The following is a 20993-nucleotide window of genomic DNA, read 5'->3' as shown; positions in this document are numbered from 1 at the left end:
CATCAGAACAACATCGTCCGCAAACAGCAGAGATGAGACTCTGAGGCTCCCAAACCGGACACCCTCCGGCCCCTGGCTGCGCCTAGAAATTCTGTCCATAAAAGTAATGAACAGAACCGGTGACAAAGGGCAGCCCTGGCGGAGACCAACACGCACCGGGAACAGGTCTGACTTACTGCCGGCAATGCGAACCAAGCTCCTGCTGCGGTCATACAGGGAACGGACAGCCCTTAGCAGAGGGCCCCGGACCCCATACTCCCGGAGCACCCCCCACAGGGCACCACGAGGGACGCGGTCGAACGCTTTCTCCAGATCCACAAAACACATGTGGACTGGTTGGGCGAACTCCCACGAACCCTCGAGTACCCGATGAAGGGTATAGAGTTGGTCCAGTGTGCCACGACCAGGACGAAAACCGCATTGTTCCTCCTGGATCCGAGGTTCAACCATCGGCCGGATCCTCCTCTCCAGCACCCCGGAATAGACCTTACCGGGGAGGCTAAGGAGGGTGATTCCTCTGTAATTGGAACACACCCTCCGATCCCCCTTTTTAAAGAGAGGGACCACCACCCCGGTCTGCCAATCCAGGGGCACTGTCCCCGACCGCCACGCGATGTTGCAGAGACGTGTCAGCCAAGACAGTCCTACAACATCCAGAGACTTAAGGTACTCAGGGCGAATCTCATCCACTCCCGGAGCCCTGCCACCAAGGAGCTTTCTCACCACCTTGGTGACTTCAGCCCCGGTGATGGGCGAGCCCACCTCCGAGTCCTCAGCCTCTGCTTCCTCATTGGAAGACGTGACGACGGGATTGAGGAGGTCCTCGAAGTACTCCTTCCACCGCCCGACGACATCCCCAGTCGAGGTCAGCAGCCCCCCACCCGCACTGTACACAGTGTTGGTGAAGCACTGCTTCCCCCTCCTGAGGCGCCGGATGGTTTGCCAGAATCTCTTCGAGGCCGACCGATAGTCTTCCTCCATGGCCTCCCCGAACTCCTCCCAGACCCGAGTTTTAGCCTCCGCGACCGCACGAGCTGCAGCACGCTTGGCCTGCCGGTACCTCTCAGCTGCCTCAGGAGTCCCACAAGCCAACAAGGCCAGGTAGGACTCCTTCTTCAGCTTGACGGCATCCCTTACTTCCGGGCGCCACCACCGGGTTCGGGGATTGCCGCCGCGACAGGCACCAGAGACCTTACGGCCACAACTACGAGCAGCCGCATCGACAATGGAGGAGGAGAACAGAGTCCACTCTGACTCCATGTCCCCCGCCTCCCCCGGAATCTGGGTGAAGCTCTTCCGGAGGTGGGAGTTGAAGACCCCACTGACAGAGGGATCCACCAGACGTTCCCAGCAGACCCTCACAACACGCTTGGGCCTGCCAGGTCTGACCGGCTTCCTCCCCTGCCAGCGGATCCAGCTCACCACCAGGTGGTGATCAGTTGACAGCTCAGCCCCTCTCTTCACCCGAGTGTCCGAGACACGCGGCCGGAGGTCAGACGACACAACTACAAAGTCGATCATCGACCTCCTGCCTAGGGTGTCCTGGTGCCACGTGCACTTATGGACACCCTTGTGCTCGAACATGGTGTTCGTTATGGACAAACCGTGACTAGCACAGAAGTCCAATAACAGAACACCACTCGGGTTCAGATCGGGGAGGCCGTTCTTCCCAATCACCCCCTCCCAGGTCTCACTGTCGTTACCCACGTGGGCGTTGAAGTCCCCCAGCAGAACAATGGAGTCCCCAGTCGGAGCACCATCTAGTACCCCTCCCAGGGACTCCAAGAAGGCCGGGTACTCTGCACCGATGTTGGGCCCGTAGGCCAAAACAACGGTGAGAGACCTGTCCCCGACCCGAAGGCGTAGGGACGCGACCCTCTCGTCCACCGGGGTGAACTCCAACACGTGGCGGCTGAGCTGGGGGGATATGAGCAAACCCACCCCAGCCCGCCGCCTCTCCCCGCGGGCAACTCCAGAAAAATGGAGAGTCCAGCCTCTCTCCAGGAGTTGGGATCCGGAACCCAAGCTGTGTGTGGAGGTGAGCCCGACTATATCTAGTCGGTATCTCTCAACCTCCCGCACAAGCTCAGGCTCCTTCCCCCCCAGTGAGGTGACGTTCCATGTCCCGAACGCCAGAAGCTGTGCATGCGGACCAGGTCGTCGAGGCACCTGCCTCTGACTGCCACCCAGTCCTCTCCGCACCCGACCCCTACGGATCCCTCTGCGGGTGGTGGGTCCACAGGAGGGCGGGCCCACGTCGTCCCTTCGGGCTGGGCCCGGCCGGGCCCCGTGGGCAAAGACCCGGCCACCAGACGCTCGCGTTCGGGCCCCAACCCCAGGTCTGGCTCCAGGGTGGGGCCCCGGCTGCGCCATGCCGGGCGACGTCACGGTCCTTGAATATTGTACGTCCATAGAGATCTTCTGAACTGCTCTTTGTCTGACCCGTCACCTCGGACCTGTTTGCCATGGGAGACCCTACCAGGGGCATAAAGCCCCAGACAACATAGCTCCTCGGATCATTCGGGCACTCAAACAACCCCACCACGTTAAGGTAGCAGTTCATGGGGTTGTCAAGTAAATGTAACCAAGAAAATACCCTAACCCCTGTGCATTGTAGGAGCTTCATTCATGGTTTACCAACAACACTATTACTGTCGAAGGTTTTCTCTTGCATAAAACCTTAATGCGGATTATTGATCTTGAGCGTGACAGTGATTTCTAGCCTGTGCATGTAATTACGGGCTGTTTGGTGGATTCAGCTCTGCTCTACTTCCTGGCAGCCCTTTGACTTCCCCATTGGTTGATCTATTTGATTTTATGGCGTATGTCAATCTGTTAAGTTATAAAGCGCCACAGCATACAAATATTCCGATCTGGTGGTGAAAATAGATTGGAATAATGCTTGCTTCAAATGTAATGTCTTTCTAAAACTACAGTAAGAAATGTTACAAATCCAAAATTTACAATCCTTTTCTTTGACACATTTTGTTTTGCCTGCCATATGGTCCAACTGCTGATATATTGACTCCAATCCTCAGTGGCCATTGAATTCCGCCGTTCTTTCTCCTCTCGTGAATCTGCCCATCTTGCGGATGTCAACTTCTGCAGCCAAGAATCTGTTACAGTTCAGCTCAGCTCGACACACAGCTAATTACCCCCCTCCCCCACAAACACTCATCCAGAGCCACTGCTGCCTCCCTAAAGAAAAGCTGCTAATTGTAGCCTTTCTGCTCAGATCCGTTTACTAAAACACACACTGATCATTCTTTATTCAGGCATTTTACTACTTTAGAGTAGTTTGGAATGTAACTTGAAGTAATACATGTGTCCTGAAAATATCCCTTGTTTTTAAGATTTTATAAAATGCAATTATACAACATGCCAGCAGAGGGGGCACTTCCGATTGTGTGCTCTAGTGTTTAGAGCACAAAAATAAATATTTAAAAAAAGATAACACAGTGGAAGAGAGTTCAACCACAAGCGAGATCAAAACAAGAAAGTTAAGGTGTGTAAAGTGAAAGAGATGGGATGAGGAGCCTTAAGAACTAAGTAACTCATGCCCCTAGAGGCCATAAGCGCCACTGCAGGTGTCTTAGGATGTTGCGTTTTTTTACTCATTAATTGTCCGTGAGAGTAAATACTACGCTGACAGAAAAGACAACGGAAGAGAGGGATATTGTACATCCAATTACACAGTGGAGATAACTTTTTTCACTCAAACTTGACTGTAAATACTGTTTCAGCGGCGCTAGCCCGCAGTTAGCTTCGCCCGTTAGCCTTTTAGCTTCTTATTTGTGATTACATTAGTGTGTATTGGGGCCTCTGGGTCGGAGCAGGGAAAGCTGCAATTGTGTCTTTCTGGCCATAGACACCAGGGGGAGATGGAATACTTTATTGCAATCATCCAATCATCCCATTAACACTTGTATTACCCTAGAGGGACTACGAAAAGGATTTATTAAGGTAAACCAGTAACTTAGTATTGCTTTTGGGGTAATACAGGCTCTTTAAAGCTATACAATATTGTGCCCGTTTTTGTTTCATGTGCATAAGGCAAGTGTTTACAAATTGCCAAAGAACAATGATTTAGTTGTACATGATTTTTTGGATGCTACATTTACTTTGTTTCACTTTGCAGCTCCATAGGGCTTCTACTGTAGAATATGGCAGCATCGCTTGTAACTACATCTGTCCAGCGCATTAAAACGTTGCCCGGTGACAAAGGAGCCAGCGGAGTTGTGTAGGCGAAAGAGAAAAAAAAAAGAAAAAAACGTGCCAAAAGCTGGTGGGCAGGTAAGAGAGGTTCCAGAGAGAGAGGATAAACATGCGAACACTTAGCCATTGCCTGTGCCTTCCTCTCAGGGCTCTGTGTGGGCAGCTAATGAGTCTGAAAGCCCTGCCTTGGCATCTGTCAGCTGAGAGCCGAAGGGAGCCCGGAGAGAGGCTGCAGCTGAAACACTTGGTTGCTCATTGATAATTGCTAGAGTGCTTTCAGTTTTTTTTTTTTTTCCCAAGCCTCTTCCAATGTGAGAGAATACAGGTGAGGCAGGTTACAAACAAATCACTTAAAAGCCCCCGGTACAAAATCGCGGGCACATTTCCACTGTATCAACTGTAGGCGCACGTTTTAATATTGTAAGAGGCCAGAGTGGTCCACCTTTCAGCCAGGGCGATGTGGGTTTGATCAGACATGCTGACAATAGTGTCGGCTTGTCCTCTCCGTGTTACTGTGGATTCTCTCCTGCTTTCTCCAACCGTTTAACAGCATGTTGTGGTTGATCTGGGGACTCTAAATTGCCTCTTGAATGAAAAAAAAGAGGGGAATTTCAGTCTGTCCTTTGTCCTTCTTTCCTGCTTAAAGGTGCTATTCTTTATGCTTGCAGTAGAGTGCAATCTATTTTGCCCCATCGCAGTATATAGTGTGTTCCTATAGACATTTGAGGAAAAAAGAGAAAGCAGCATAAAGCCAAAAGTGCCACCGTTGCCAAAACAAGCTGCTCCCTGAAAGCTGCAAAATGTGCTTCGAAACTCATCCTCGCGTAGAATTGAGATGCTATAGGAATATGTTAGAGAAGTTAATACGTTTGGATTTAGAAGTAACAAGCTCTAAAGGTTTGAAAATGGGAAGTTCTGACCGTGACAAATCAACACATGAACACATAAATGCTCAAACTTTTGAACTTGATTTTAGTTTTCTATAAATTTAAGCATGTGCAGTAACATAAACTGTCGGGGCTGTTGTTAGCCGTTGTTATTTTGCAATGTTGCCAGACAGGAGTCGTGGAGCCAAACCAATTTGCGGCGATAACATCAGTCAATCTGAGCGCAACCACTGTGGAAATCCTAGTCTGTCAGGAAGACCTTTCGTGTGCTCCAGTAACCAGTGAAGTGAAGTTTTGGGTTGCATTATACAAAGTTTAACCTTGGCCATTTCGTTGCCTCTTGAATAATGGGATGGACTGAATAGTGTGGGTTATTTCTGTTTCCCTAGAACTAAATTGTTTCATTTACAACAAAGTATTCTGACATTTCAATCTAAATGAAAACAGGCATTCAAACTGGAGCGTGTTCAGCCCAATGATGAGCTGTAGGTAATTCACCCAGGCCCGTTCACTGTGAAGGTGACTTACACTTTTTAATTATGAAGTGGGTGCTCATAGGCTGAACAAGGTTGTGGAAAGTTTGATACTGATTAAAAATACTATTATAGCCTTGTCACGATAAAATTTGGCGCGCGTGTTTGTAATCCGCTTCACGCATGCCTTGAATAAGAATTAACTACTTTTTTGGAATGTGCAGTTTGCTGTTGTTGGGATTGGGAAGTGACAGAAAACATTGATCCGGGGATAAAAGATGTTCTTTTCTTGAGGCATGTTCACACAGATGGTGGAACAGCTTGCTTTGATTCTACCCTCTGACACCTCCACAGTGGGCACTCAAGAACAAGTCTTCTACCAAGGAGCAAACGGAGGGGTGGGTCCTTTTCTTTACATCCTATGGAACAGAAGTGGCCCTGGGCAAAGGTCTTAGAAAGGAAAAGCCACGAGTGTATGTTCAAGAAAAAAATGGCCTACTTAAAGTATGGTCGCACTGATAAAACTGTTACAACCCACAATGTTTTCTTTTTAAACAAGCGACTTAAGTGCAGGAGGTTTGTTTTCATGGTTAAAATTATTACTTTGTTTGATAGATAATGCCGTTTGGTCAGTAGAAATCATAGTTATATACCCATGAGGTACTGTTTATATTTTCTTATATTTAATCCACAGGAGGAGGGAGAGTTCCATATTTCAAGGATAGGACTCTCACTCGATCATGGCCCATTGGTACAGTATTGTTAGCATTGAAATTGTACTTCATTCTTTGTAAGTAATTAAGTAAGTAAGTAAGTAAGTGCTTTATTTATCATTGTACAACCATACAACGAAATTGTGTTCAGGTGTTCGTCCTAGTAGGGATAGAAAGCATGTGTGGCTGTGAGTCTTGCCCGGATACCTCCTCGTTTGTCCCTTTTTTGTTTCCTGTTGCTCCTCTTGTGATGCCTCCACTGTGCTGCAGGTGTGGGGGGCTCTTGTTGCCTCTTCAGTATTTCAGAAGAAGAAATGTGTAGGTCTCAAATGTCTTTAGCTCATAAGCTAGCTGTTTGTTTACTTTTAAAAAGCTGCTATCTTCAGGACCATTATGGACTCTTTCTAGTAATGACAAAATCAGCCATAACCCCATACAACACGGCAAAAACGTACAAAAGCATCCAGTATAACAATGTGGAACACAGTAACCACAAATGCAGTTTGCCGAAAAAGGCAAAAAACGCAGCTGTACCAAAAGAAGGGGCGGTTGCTTGTTACACATCCCCATGACATCATGTCACATCCTGAGTCAAAGTGAAATCATCACATAATCGTCAAACCAGGAAAACATTTTTTTTGTTTTGTTCCAAAACTATGTGTGAACTACATACAAGAAAATATGCATTTAAAATTCCTTGTTTTTTTTAAAGAATATTTTACTTTTCTCAAGAATAAGATTTTTTTTTTAATCAAAGCATTCTTTTCTCACACTAAAGCTCCTTAATTCTCTCTTTATGTCCACTGTTAACCTCAGGTGGCAGACATATCCTGCAGCACCATGCAGCTCAGCTCTGCCTGACTCTCTGGAGGATTGGACCTTGCTCGGGGAGACTTTTGGTGCTTCCCCCCTTTTGTGTGCAATGGATACATACTGCATTATTAATGTAGCAGTGTACGTGCTACTTTTACTGTTGGTAGATTGAAGGACAGTGCCCTGCTTTGTTCTTTTTGAAAATGCGTTTTCTACGTTTGGAAAGTACAGTGAAGAATTTTAAGGATTAACACAAGGAAGACGCCTACAAGAGCTCGCATATTGACTGTCTCCCCGTGTCTTCCTCCAGCATTGACTTCACACAGCAGGTTGATGACTACAGAAGCGGGATTGGCTCCTAGGCTTTTTCAGGCTCGGGTCATTGTCCTAGCTTTCATGTCTACAATAGCTGCAAGCTCCCTGCTGCTGCTACTTGCTATTCAGCACTCTGCCCCACTTCGCTCTTTTCAAAGACCTAAATCAGATATGTTCTGCTAGTTGTATGTAACTGAGATGCATGTGTAAAGCTGGAACTGGGATATAGCTTTACACGTCCTGGAGGTGAAGACACAGAAAGTTGTGCAAGTCAACACCCACCTTGGTGTTAACCTGTAATAACAAATACCTCTACGGTGAGTCTCCTTCAAAGGAACCGGTGCGCTCAGCCTCTCTGTCCGGACTTGCTCAAGAATGGGTTCAGCAGTGATGAGAGCAGCAGTATGTAGCTGAGGATTCAACCTCTTACTTCTAAACTTTCATTGATTGTATGAATTCATAGGTTAATACATAAGTTAATGCCAACTTTGGATTTTTTATTTATTTATTGTAGATAAAAGAAAGAATCCCTAAAATAAGATACACACACCTTCAAATTAGTTTTGTATTTCAACATGAACTTTTTGTCACTTTTCATTTGGATCACAGTGGAAATATTAACGTAATGTTTAAATTTGACTCAAAGCGAATAGTCTTGTGCAATAAAACTATTCGAAGAGGTACAATTACTCCAAGAAAAAAGTTGCTCAAATGTAAACATAACAGAATGCTAGCTCCTTGAGTTCGTCTATAGTTGTAATGTGTCACCTTGGCATACATTTAGATCTTATAATGATGTTGATGTCCTCACATGCTCCATAGAACAGACAAGTTAAGACCCCTGTATGCCACGTATTTTCCTTTTCCCAGAAACCACTGAGTTGGACTAACCTAACTACAGTGTCTGGCAATGCGATGAAGATCTAACCCCTCCGGGCTACCGTCTGTTTCCCTCTCACTGGTCCATGCAGTTTGTTTGGTGATTTCGCTCGGAGTCACTCACAAATCGCCGCTGGCCCCGCATGTCGCTGCTGTTTCTGCTGCTGCTGTCTCGTCTCTACCCGGGCCGTGACGTCAGCGCGCTCGGGTTTCAGCGGTTTCAGTCCTCGTACTCGCCGTGGCGCACGCACAGAGCGCACGCCGCGCAGCAGTCACCGCGAGGAGCTCCTGTCCTGAACACAGCAGCAGCAGCAGCAGCGGGCAGAAGCGCATCCCCACGCGACCGGAGGAGGGGGTGGAGAAAAAAAAAAAAGTGGCGTGAAACTCTTTGCTCGTTTGGGTTGTGACTATCGACTTTTGGATAACACGCTTCATTTGACACGTTGCCTCTCCCGCACCTCCAACCTGATTTTTTTCTTCGTGGATTTGGAATGTAAGTGGCGCTTTTTACGCAGCGATCTTTATGCAGCGCTTGAATGGCTTCACACGTTGTTCACTGGGATGCACTGGGGGGTTGTGGGTGTGGAGGGCTTTAAAGGTGGTGGTTAATGCCAGAACAAGCTACTTACGTTTATGAGGGGCAGACACTGTGTTTGCAGCTTTCATTAAGCGGCTACTCTGAGGCTCAGACAGTGTGGTACAGTCCATCACGTACAGTAAATGCGGTAAACATATGCCACAGCCAAGTATATGCTAGACCACAGCTACACATCTAACTTTAGGCTGGGGAATAATGTGACTACGTTCTGCCCTTAACATCTACTATTTTGCTGTGTAGGCTACTGTGTAGTTTAAATTCCAATGTTACCAATCATCGAAACTAAGATGTATTGGCAAAAGCATTAACTTTTTCTCTCAGTTTATCTGAAGATAATGTTTTTCTCTATTGTTCTTATTGAAAAGCTGATTTGAATACAATGTCATGCTCTTATCAGGACATTTCCCTCCATCATGGGTTTTATCACTGCCCTCTTTAAGCAGGCTTAAGAAGTCCCTAAATGCTCCCTTAATATCCAGGTTTTCTCCAAACGACGTCCCTCCTAATTCTAACCGGACAGTGTCTGCTGGAAGAGACTCGGGGCTCAAATCACATTTCAATTACAGCACACTGGCATGGACTCCTGCTCAGATCAGTGCCAGATCATGCAGCATTCTACCATGTAAGAGAAGTTTGATCTTTTAACATGTGCACTGTTTTGGTTTTTGAATTCCTTCAGGTGCAGGAGGTGGCTGGACCAGTTTTTTTTAATGGCCTCAAAGGATGTGACTTAAGGCGTGAATTATTTAAAGATTTCTGTGACAGTGCTGTATGTACAACGGTGGAGCAGCGTGTGTGGGGAGTAGAATCTATGTTCTCAATAGTGGATCTAAATCTTTAATGGGTGGTGTATTTTATTGGCTCTCAACCATAATGGAGTGTCTTTCCCATTGCGGTGTTTTGAGAAACTTTTCGTTGTTGATTTTGCATAATGTTTGTATAGTCAGTGTGTCAAAGTCTGTGGTAACGTTGATCTTTACTCCAATCGAAAGCTACCGGGGTATATCTTATCTGTCCTGTACTTCAGCTGTAGGTCAACCAACTGTAGTGAAAACAACAACAACCTATAGAAATATGAGTTCAGTTAGAGGCAGGCAGGTAGAATTCTCCATCGATTTGTTATCAGATGTTGAGCCCAAACACAGAAGCTGTCCATAGTCCATAGTGTTACAGTGTTATCATAGGATTAAAGAATTAGAAAGTAGTTTGACTAGTAGTTGTCGCTGAGGCAAATTGTTGTTACTGGAGAACTTGCAATTGACAGTTCCTCAAAGCTGCTCAGTGTCAAATTCGAATTGTTGGCCTCTTGTGTTTACACTGAAGAATGAACTTAAGATTAACCTCTTGAAAAAGTGATTCTGGTTCTAGGTCTGCGCAATTACTCGAAATATAATCAAAATCGCAATCTCTACTTCGGTCAATAGCAATAATCATCATGGGGCTTTATAATTGACAGGTTTGAGGCCATTTCTTTGGCAGAAACAGAACACAGTTTGGGAGTTTTTGTTAGAGCTGAGAATTGTAGAAATTCAGAAATTCGTGTTTGAGCTGCATGGATCCATTTTTAGTGTAAAATAATCAAATCAAATTTAAAAACTGAGATGCATCAGTATGGCAAAACAAAAAATGGTGACACATTTTTATTTGACAGCCTCATCTGGTTCCATATGAGTCTGACAGAAAGATGATGCATTTCCATTTTACTGTAGGCTGTGACTTACCTCTGCCTTTAAGGAGCTGGCCTTGATTAGACATGTGCTATTTTCAGCACTGACCGCACTTGTCCAGAAATCCTACATATCTCCTGTCATCCTTTTCACAATGAAACTGAAATCAGAGCCGAAAAGGGGAAGCTTGACGCATTCGGAAAGTGACAAAAAATGATGCGGGAAAGTCAGTGTCCATAAATAGACATAGAAGGAACTAAATCATGAGAGATTTGTATGACTTGTTTTGGTCAAAAGTTCAGAGAAGGCGACATGTTTTTTATCACGTCACTAATTCAAATCCTTGTTTTTCAGTTTATTTATTTTTTTAGTTCTTCCTCGAGGCTCAGAAATCTTTCCCAAATCAGTCAGCGCGTCACCTTGACACACTTTGCACCATGTCGCAGCTGCTGAGAGGAGGCTGCTAATTGAATTGTTTGTGAAAAATCTGATTTGTGGCCTGAAAGAGCAGCTGCTTTTTCACGCTTAAGTAAAAGTGAAAGTCAACGTTGCATACAGACCCAAGCCTAGACTACACTATACTAGTAATTTACTGTTTTTTTACTGCACATTTTTAACATTTATTATCGGTGGTAAATACATGCTGTTTCACCAAATGAACACATCATTTGGTGAATATTAAGTGCGCTGCAAGACCAAGTAAATGTCAGTCATACAGGAGTTTTCATTGGGCACAAAAGTTAATCTGTACTGGATAGTTTAAGACTATGTCTCACCTCCAAGAAGCTTCATCGGCAACTAATAATCTTTATTTGGAGTTTTAGAATAAAGATTGGTGTTACCAGTGCACTTTTGAACCCCTCCCACTTGGTGTATTTGGACCACGGCCAAACAAAGATCATTAGCTGCTGACGAAGCTTCTAACACTTAAACTACCGAGCTTTTGACTACAATGTGCAATAGAACACTTTTTCACAACAAACCTTTCTTTTTTCTAACTGAAGGTTATGTCAAGGCCTAGAGTGTCAGAATAAGACTATTATTTTCTAACTTCTGAACAATTAAATTCTCACATGCAAAGTGTTTTGTACCTAATGAAACTACTTATAGGAGTACAAACTACTAAACTAATATGAACAACTAGTCAAGTAAAAATGAAGCTGTCGATGCTGTATAATAGAGTGTCCACTTACTGACAGCACATGGCTTAACTTTAAACTGCTGCACTGCCTTTCACGTGGGACCGCACCCCCCCTGTTTTTTGTCTCTTTTTTGTGTGTGTCTATGCTGCCGCTGCCCCCCGCATGCCCCCGCGCTCACTACTGCCCATTCTGCTTATTCAGCTCCGCTTTTGTGCACCGGGCTATTCACTACCTCCAGTCAGTGTCCCATGCACACAGCCCTGTTCACCAGCGCTAGTCTGGTCTCTGGGCCTCACCTGATAATGTGGACCTATCAAGCTGCCCTGAATGGTCTTTTCTGCCCTCGCCAGGTCCCTGCCCGTGTAATGGGATTAGATTTATGAGCTCTGACAAGAGAATTAATCATCAAGGAAGGCTTGGATAATTGGAGCGCACTTACATTTTGTTAAGAGGACCTTGCTGTGTTATGCAGGTAGTGGTGAAGTAACATGGAGAGATGAAGGCATCCTCAGCTAAAAGCTTTTTAAGTAGAGTTACATGCCCAAACTTGATACTAAGAGATGTTCTCTTTCTTCTTAGGAAATAAATCCTTATGGAAAGAAACTACTAAGTCTAACATGCGGAATAAGATCCTGTCTAATCTCATAATGAAACAGAATTCCTGAGAATGCTACAGTGATTTGTATTCACACCAAAGGTAATAATTTAGTGTTTGTTTGGTTCATAACAGACCTTTCTACAATGACATGTATTGAAAAGAGTTACAAGGGATTTAATGGATTATGCAAAAATGAAGGCGGTAAATGGTATTAAAAAGTGAATTAGTACTTGTAGAAAAAGAAAAATGACATGGTAGTTTTGAATTAGATTTTTAATACTTTTACATAAACCTAAAAGCTTAAAAATGCCTTATAAATTCATGTAAAATAAAAAGCAGTGGATTTGACTTCTTGACATTGTTATGTCTCACTAAATCTTGTAGCTTTGGCATTTCGGTGTCACACTTAGCCACAGCGACATGCTAAGACCATCTGACCTCAGGAGTCAAAGGGTCTCAGACAGATAGGTAACAGAGAGAGGGGCTTAAAGGGGCTTGAGGCGGAATGTGCTTCATGATGTCTGTCTAAGAGATAAGTCCCACCTGCATGACACAAATTATACAGCAACCTTTAACAGTTAGAAACATGCTATCGAATTTTGCAATGCAACAGCAACAGGTGGTAGTGAATCATTGAGACAGTTCACCTGTGCTCACAGATATGTCCACTGCAGGCGGCTCTCAGTCAGCAGGAGCACAAAAGAAATGTCTGAAACCAGAGTTGGTTTTCTTGTGGTTTACAGAGAGGAGATAATGTGTCAGTCAGCAATGGCAATGCCAAGCTAGGTTTCAGAATTAATATAAACAAGCTGGGTTAGTTTCGAAGCATGTGTGTAGTGTGCATGGTCACACACCTGGTTATGGAAAAAATGTTAAAGCAGACATCATGCAAAATGTAAATTTTGTATTTATTTTTTTGTACTTTTATTGTGAAACCTGTTGTTTTACTTTGGTTGTTTCTTCTACTGCAAAAGCGCTCTAATCTGTATTTCCAGTTTTCTTTGTCATTATTGATAGAACCAGCAAGTGTCCCCTGCATCTTTAAAGTCCATAATCAACAAACTCATTCCAAGTTTTTTTCGATTCAAACTGTGTTCATTATGGCACTGCAAATTAGTATGTTTGTGAAATTGAATCTTGTATTTTGTATTATGATGAAATTAACAAAGAAGACGGAAAGAAAAAAAATCTGACCATCTCTCCTTAAAAATAGGAGAGTATATGATTTATATTCGAAGTATAAACCACATTTCAAATATAACATCACACACCAATCCTTGGAATTCCTTATTACAGTAATATAGAGATTGCATTGTGGCTGGAGTCCAAGTGAAATATTTAAGTAGTGAGGGACCTGACTCTGCTTCATTCCTGGCTGCAATGTGCAGACACTTGTGGAGGCCCTCAGTTGTTTTTGGTTGAACTGTAGTTGGGGCGAGGGGCGGGATCAAAGTCCTTCCCAGGACAATAAAAAGCTAAGCCATGGGACCGTTGACCCCACACACTCTAAGCTCTTTATTACTTTGGTGGCGCTCTGCTAATTATTTCAGCCAAGAGAGTCCAGAGACATATCCAACACCGCCCCCTTAAAGCACAGCAGGGTGGTCAGTAACCCCTATCTTTTCCCGTGGGAGGTGAAGAGGTGTCCAAAACAACCACTCCTTGAGCAAAACAAAAGGGCTAAGAGCTCTAAAGGAGGATTGTATGATGTTTTCAGCCCCCGCACAAGTCAAAATGTTACCATATGCTCTACAGGCCAGTGAGCGGTGGCTGCCTGGCCCTGGACTGACCACAGACCACAAACCTTGGTACATTCAAGGCTTGGTCCCTGCTACACTTGGAAAACACGCTTCCAATATGGCTGATTTAAATGAGGAAAATGGTCTGTGACATAAGTTCTGATTGCAGTTTTAGATATAGTAGTAGTATTTTTGGAGACTTTGGAAACTTAGTTTTTATCCGGACAAAGAAAGTTGATATTCATGCATATTTGACCTTTCAGTGACCCAGCGGCTGTATGGATCAGTGGCTTTTTAGGGTTTCTGGTAGGTTTCTGAGGGTCACTGAAAGGTCAAATACACACTAATATCAACTTTTCCTTTCCGGATGAAAAGTTGCATAATACACTTTTAACTTTTTGGTTGGATGTGATGTAAAATTTAAGGTTCTTGTTCATTGTCAGCCATTGAAATTGGATTTAAATGGTGGGACAAATATAGAGAAGAAGATAGAAGCATTTTTTATCTCTGCCAATTTGGTTTGCTTCTCTATTTTAACGCATTGCTCCAAGAGATTTAAAGTCTCCAGAATTAGACGGCCTTTGCCTCAATCTGTCTGAGAAAAACGTCCTTATAACTGTTATCCTTGCGCTTGAACAAAATCAACAACTGCTCAAATAAAGATGACATTGACAAAAGTGCTGTAAGCAGTGCATTGGTTTGTCAAAATTTGTTTCCTTCTTTGTGTGTTTTGAAAATAACATTTGAACATTTTTACCATCTATTGCCCTTTGTAGATACTCCATTTACATTTGCCCGATTCTCTTTCCCCTCCGGTCCATCCATGGGCACTTTCTCAAACAAGCACTGCCACGCCCATGTTACTTGCTCACTACATGACTGCCGTGTTTACCATGCCGGGATGCTAAGAACGGACTGTCCCGGCGAGTTACGCTAACGCTCTCGGAATGTTTCGGAGCCTGTCTAATGGTTCCCGTCCATATTCAGTTTCTGGGGCGACGCTTTGATGTACCGCCTGTCCGTCAGAGCGGTCGTTCGTCTTCCTATTTTCCAACAGTGACAGGGCACACGTGTCCGCCTGCGCATCTGTTAAAACTTACAAGTAGCCCCTGTTAAATTTAGAAGAGAGGGTCATGGCTTCAGAAGTCTGGCCTGATAGGTTGGGTTGACTTTGTAGAATCCGATGATGTCAGCGACTCAGATGGAAGGCATGTGGCCAGCAGATTTTGGGACCAAACTTAAAAAATCTGCAAAATCTCATACTTTTTGACCAGGGAGCAGCAACAAAAAGTTACCTTGTCCAAAATAAGATCTAAAACAGATCACTATTAATATTTGAAGAATATTTTTGCAATACCTGGTCATGGTGAGGCGATGCGACTATTTCACTTGACTTATTGACGTCCACAAGGGGATCTTTGCCTGCCAGCCTTGTCAATTTCCCACCATCGCCGTGTAGAATGTTTCGACATCATGCAGATGCAGCCCAGTGTGGCATAAATATCACATCTCTTTAGCTATAGCAACTAGTGATGCACGATAATGCCAATTTGAACCGATAACCGATAACCGATAATTCTGCATGTCCCGATACCGATAATGACACCGATAATTATGTATATATATTTGCACTTTATTTTGTGACAAGAACTCACTGTAACAGTTCACAGTTCTGCCCAAAATATATTAACTCTACCAAGCAATATACAAGTGTATAAATGTAAATCAAATAATGAGTTTTACTTTGGGTTTGGGTCTCCACCTTTTTCTAAAGCTCTATTTTTTTTACAGTTCCATCATGAGCAGGTCTGAGCAGGTTTAAAAATAATTAAAGCCGCAAGCGGCATTTAGAGGCCCTCGCGAGCAGCGTTGGCCGGTTGGCGCACGCCGTCGCACGCCACCGCAATAACCGGGGGGCGCTGCCGCGCCCTACGTGGTTATGCCGTCCCTGCCACCCTCGGTTGAGTTTATAAAAGAGCAAAGGCAAGAAATGCGCCTTCGGCGCCAGATCACGCAATATTTCCCAAAATGGCCGACTTTGTGTGGGTTGCCTAGCAACCACGTAATGTACTTTTTTGTTCGGACAGCCATGACAAAGGTGTGTACCAATTTTGGTTTGGCTACGCCAAACTTTATTTTGGGTCGTTGCCTTGGCAACACGGTGGGAAAATGGGCGTGGCCATAATTTACTTTTTGATCGGGGTCACGTGACGGATGTCTGTGCCAAATTTTGTTTGTCTACGACAAAGTTTACTTTTTTTCTCCATTAATTTTTATTCGGTGCTCTGCAGGGGGCGCTATCGCGCCCATTTTCAAAATTCCTATATCAAAACATCCGGGGCCGACGACTCGACCAACGATTCAAGTTTCACTAAAATCGGCCAAAGTATGTGCGAGTTATGACTCTTCGAAGGTGACGGCGAACGCCAAAAACGAACGCCAAATTCATGGCGTTGCCATGACAAAACCGGAAATCCTATTAGAAAGTTTTTAATAACTTTTAATGCCCCACATGTGTAGATGATCTGGAGCGACCGGGGAGTCGCTGCGTTCAATGCCCTAGGACGAGTTCGTTCAAATGCGAGGGCACGAAAAGGCGCCTTCGGCGCCAGGTCGCTCTTCTGGCCAATATGGCCGCCATACAGATGGTTGCCTAGCAACCGCGCAATATGTTTTTTTTTTTGGCTTCATGCGACCAATCACTGTGCCGAATTGTTTTCGTCTACGACGAACAAAAATTTTCGGGTTTTTCGGGATTTTGGGGGGTCTGGCCATAGGCCGCAATGTTAACGTGGTTTTTCCAGGGGGCGCTGACGCGCCATTTTTTTGAATTTTTGAAATTTGGAGATGTGAAGTTTTTTCTTTTCACCAAATTGAATTTTGGGCAAAAATTCAGGACTTTTCGTCGGTGGGAAAGTGGATTTCTGGGGGAGAGGAAAAATAATAATAATAATAAGAATTAAAGCCGCAAGCGGCATTTAGAGGCCCTCGCGAGCAGCGTTGGCCGGTTGGCGCACGCCGTCGCACGCCACCGCAATAACCGGGGGGCGCTGCCGCGCCGTACGACGTTAAAATGACGCTGCCACCCTTGGTCGAGTTTATAAAAGAGCCAAGGCAAGAAATGCGCCTTTGGCGCCAGATCACGCGATGTTTCCCAAAATGGCCGACTTTGTGTGGGTTGCCTAGCAACCACGTAATGTACTTTTTTGTTCGGAAAGTCATGACGAAGGTGTGTACCAATTTTGGTTTGGCTACACCAAAGTTGATTTCGGGTCGTTGCCATGGCAACACGGTGGGAAAATGGGCGTGGCCATAATTTACTTTTTGATCGAGGTCACGTGACGGATGTCTGTGCCAAATTTTATTTGTCTACGACAACGTTTACTTTTTTTCTCCATTCATTTTTATTTGGTGCTCTGCAGGGGGCGCTATCGCGCCCATTTTCAAAATTCCTATATCAAAACATCCGGGGCCGACGACTCGACCAACGATTCAAGTTTTGCTAAAATCGGCCAAAGTATGTGCGAGTTATGACTCTTCGAAAGTGACGGCGAACGCCGAAAATGAACGCCAAATTCATGGCGTTGCCATGACAAAACCAGAAATCCTATTAGAAAGTTTTTAATAACTTTTAATGCCCCACATGTGTAGATGATCTGGAGCGACCGAGGAGTCGCTGCGTTCAACGCCCTAGGACGAGTTCGTTCAAATGCGAGGGCACAAAAAGGCGCCTTCGGCGCCAGGTCGCTCTTCTGGCCAATATGGCCGCCGTATAGTTGGTTGCCTAGCAACCGCGTAATATGTTTTTTTTTTTGGCTTCATGTGACCAATCACTGTGCCGAATTTTTTTCGTCTGCGACGAACTAAAATTTTCGGGGTTTTCGGGATTTTGGGGGGTCTGGCCATTGGCCGCAATGTTAACGTCGTTTTTCCAGGGGGCGCTGACGCGCCATTTTTTTGAATTTTTGAAATTTGGAGATGTGAAAGTTTTTTTTTTCACCTAATTGAATTTTGGGCAAAAATTCAGGACTTTTCGTCGGTGGGAAAGTGGCCGAAACGGCCTTCGGGGGGGAGAGGAAAAATAATAATAATAATAATAATAATTAAAGCCGCAAGCGGCATTTAGAGGCCCTCGCGAGCAGCGTTGGCCGGTTGGCGCACGCCGTCGCACGCCACCGCAATAACCGGGGGGCGCTAACGCGCCCTACGTGGCTATGCTGTCGCTGCCACCCTCGGTCGAGTTTATAAAAGAGCAAAGGCAAGAAATGCGCCTTCGGCGCCAGATCACGCGATATTTCCCAAAATGGCCGACTCTGTGTGGGTTGCCTAGCAACCACGTAATGTACTTTTTCGTTCGGAACGTCACGACGAAGGTGTGTACCAATTTTGGTTTGGCTACGCCAAACTTTATTTCGGGTCGTTGCCATGGCAACACGGTGGGAAAATGGGCGTAGTCATAATTTACTTTTTGATCGAGGTCACGTGACGGATGTTTGTGCTAAATTTTATTTGTCTACGACAAAGTTTACTTTTTTTCCCCATTAATTTTTATTCGGTGCTCTGCAGGGGGCGCTATAGCGCCCATTTTCAAAATTCCTATATCAAAACATCCGGGGCCGACGACTCGACCAACGATTCAAGTTTCACTAAAATCGGCCAAAGTATGTGCGAGTTATGACTCTTCGAAGGCGACGGCGAACGCCAAAAATGAACGCCAAATTCATGGCGTTGCCATGACAAAACCGGAAATCCTATTAGAAAGTTTTTAATAACTTTTAATGCCCCACATGTGTAGATGATCTGGAGCGACCGAGGAGTCGCTGCGTTCAACGCCCTAGGACGAGTTCGTTCAAATGCGAGGACACGAAAAGGCGCCTTCGGCGCCAGGTCGCTCTTCTGGCCAATATGGCCGCCATACAGATGGTTGCCTAGCAACCGCGTAATATGTTTTTTTTTCCGGCTTCATGCGACCAATCACTGTGCCGAATTTTTTTCGTCTACGACGAACAAAAATTTTCGGGGTTTTCGGGATTTTGGGGGGTCTGGCCATAGGCCGCAATGTTAACGCCGTTTTCCCAGGGGGCGCTAACGCGCCATTTTTTGGAATTTTTGAAATTTGGAGATGTGAAGTTTTTTCTTTTCACCAAATTGAATTTTGGGCAAAAATTCAGGACTTTTCGTCGGTGGGAAAGTGGATTTCTGGGGGAGAGGAAAAATAATAATAATAATAATTAAAGCCGCAAGCGGCATTTAGAGGCCCTCGCGAGCAGCGTTGGCCGGTTGGCGCACGCCGTCGCACGCCACCGCAATAACCGGGGGGCGCTAACGCGCCGTACGTGGTTAAAATGACGCTGCCACCCTCGGTTGAGTTTATAAAAGAGCAAAGGCAAGAAACGGCGCCTTCGGCGCCAGATCACGCAAAGTTTCCCAAAATGGCCGACTTTGTGTGGGTTGCCTAGCAACCACGTAATGTACTTTTTTGTTCGGACAGTCATGACGAAGGTGTGTACCAATTTTGGTTTGGCTACGCCAAACTTTATTTCGGGTCGTTGCCATGGCAACACGGTGGGAAAATGGGCGTGGCCATAATTTACTTTTTGATCGGGGTCACGTGACGGATGTTTTTGCCAAATTTTATTTGTCTACGACAAAGTTTACTTTTTTTCCCCATTCATTTTTATTCGGTGCTCTGCAGGGGGCGCTATTGCGCCCATTTTCAAAATTCCCATATCAAAACATCCGGGGCCGACGACTCGACCAACGATTCAAGTTACGGTAAAATCGGCCACAGTTTGTGCGAGTTATGACTCTTCGAAGGCGACGGCGAACGCCAAAAACGAACGCCAAATTCATGGCGTTGCCATGACAAAACCGGAAATCCTATTAGAAAGTTTTCAATAACTTTTAATGCCCCACATGTGTAGATGATCTGGAGCGACCGGGGAGTCGCTGCGTTCAACGCCCTAGGACGAGTTCGTTCAAATGCGAGGGCACGAAAAGGCGCCTTCGGCGCCAGGTCGCTCTTCTGGCCAAGATGGCCGCCATACAGATGGTTGCCTAGCAACCGCGTAATATCTTTTTTTTCTCGGCTTCATGTGACCAATCACTGTGCCGAATTTCTTTCGTCTATGACAAACTAAAATTTTCGGGGTTTTCGGGATTTTGGGGGGTCTGGCCATAGGCCGCAATGTTAACGTGGTTTTTCCAGGGGGCGCTGACGCGCCATTTTTTTGAATTTTTGAATTTTGGAGATGTGAAGTTTTTTGTTTTCACCAAATTGAATTTTGGGCAAAAATTCAGGACTTTTCGTCGGTGGGAAAGTGGATTTCCTCGGGGAGAGGAAAAATAATAATAATAATAATAATAATTAAAGCCGCAAGCGGCATTTAGAGGCCCTCGCGAGCAGCGTTGGCCGGTTGGCGCACGCCGTCGCACGCTACCGCAATAACCGGGGGGCGCTGCCGCGCCGTACGTGGTTATGCCATCCCTGCCACCCTCGGTTGAGTTTATAAAAGAGCAAAGGAAAGAAATGCGCCTCCGGCGCCAGATCACGCGATATTTCCCAAAATGGCCGACTTTGTGTGGGTTGCTTAGCAACCATGTAATGTACTTTTTTGTTCGGACGGTCATGACGAAGGTGTGTACCAATTTTGGTTTGGCTACGCCAAAGTTTATTTCGGGTCGTTGCCATGGCAACACGGTGGGAAAATGGGCGTGGCCATAATTTACTTTTTGATTGAGGTCACGTGACGGATGTCTGTGCCAAATTTTATTTGTCTAAGACAAAGTTTACTTTTTTTCTCTATTCATTTTTATTCGGTGCTCTGCAGGGGGCGCTATTGCGCCCATTTTCAAAATTCCTATATCAAAACATCCGGGGCCGACGACTCGACCAACGATTCAAGTTACACCAAAATCGGCCACAGTATGTGCGAGTTATGACTCTTCGAAGGT

General features: G+C 45.2%; 1 protein-coding gene across 10 annotated transcripts in view; it reads left to right on the top strand.

The window, feature by feature from the left end:
- The window catches only part of plekha5 (pleckstrin homology domain containing, family A member 5), a 103164-nt gene that overhangs the window by 34465 nt on the left and 47706 nt on the right, over positions 1-20993 (top strand). Inside the window, exon 1 of one of the 10 annotated variants that reach the window (XM_079567938.1) lies at positions 8532-8788. The exons of the other annotated variants lie outside the window; for them this stretch is intronic. The gene's annotated coding sequence lies outside the window, so the exon portion shown is untranslated. Of the gene's footprint in view, positions 1-8531; positions 8789-20993 lie in introns of those variants that run through there. 10 annotated transcript variants of the gene reach the window in all.

This window comes from Gobius niger, assembly GCF_951799975.1.
Source record: "Gobius niger genome assembly, chromosome: 12".
Lineage (NCBI taxonomy): Eukaryota > Metazoa > Chordata > Actinopteri > Gobiiformes > Gobiidae > Gobius > Gobius niger.
This window is presented reverse-complemented; position numbering and strand designations above follow the sequence as displayed.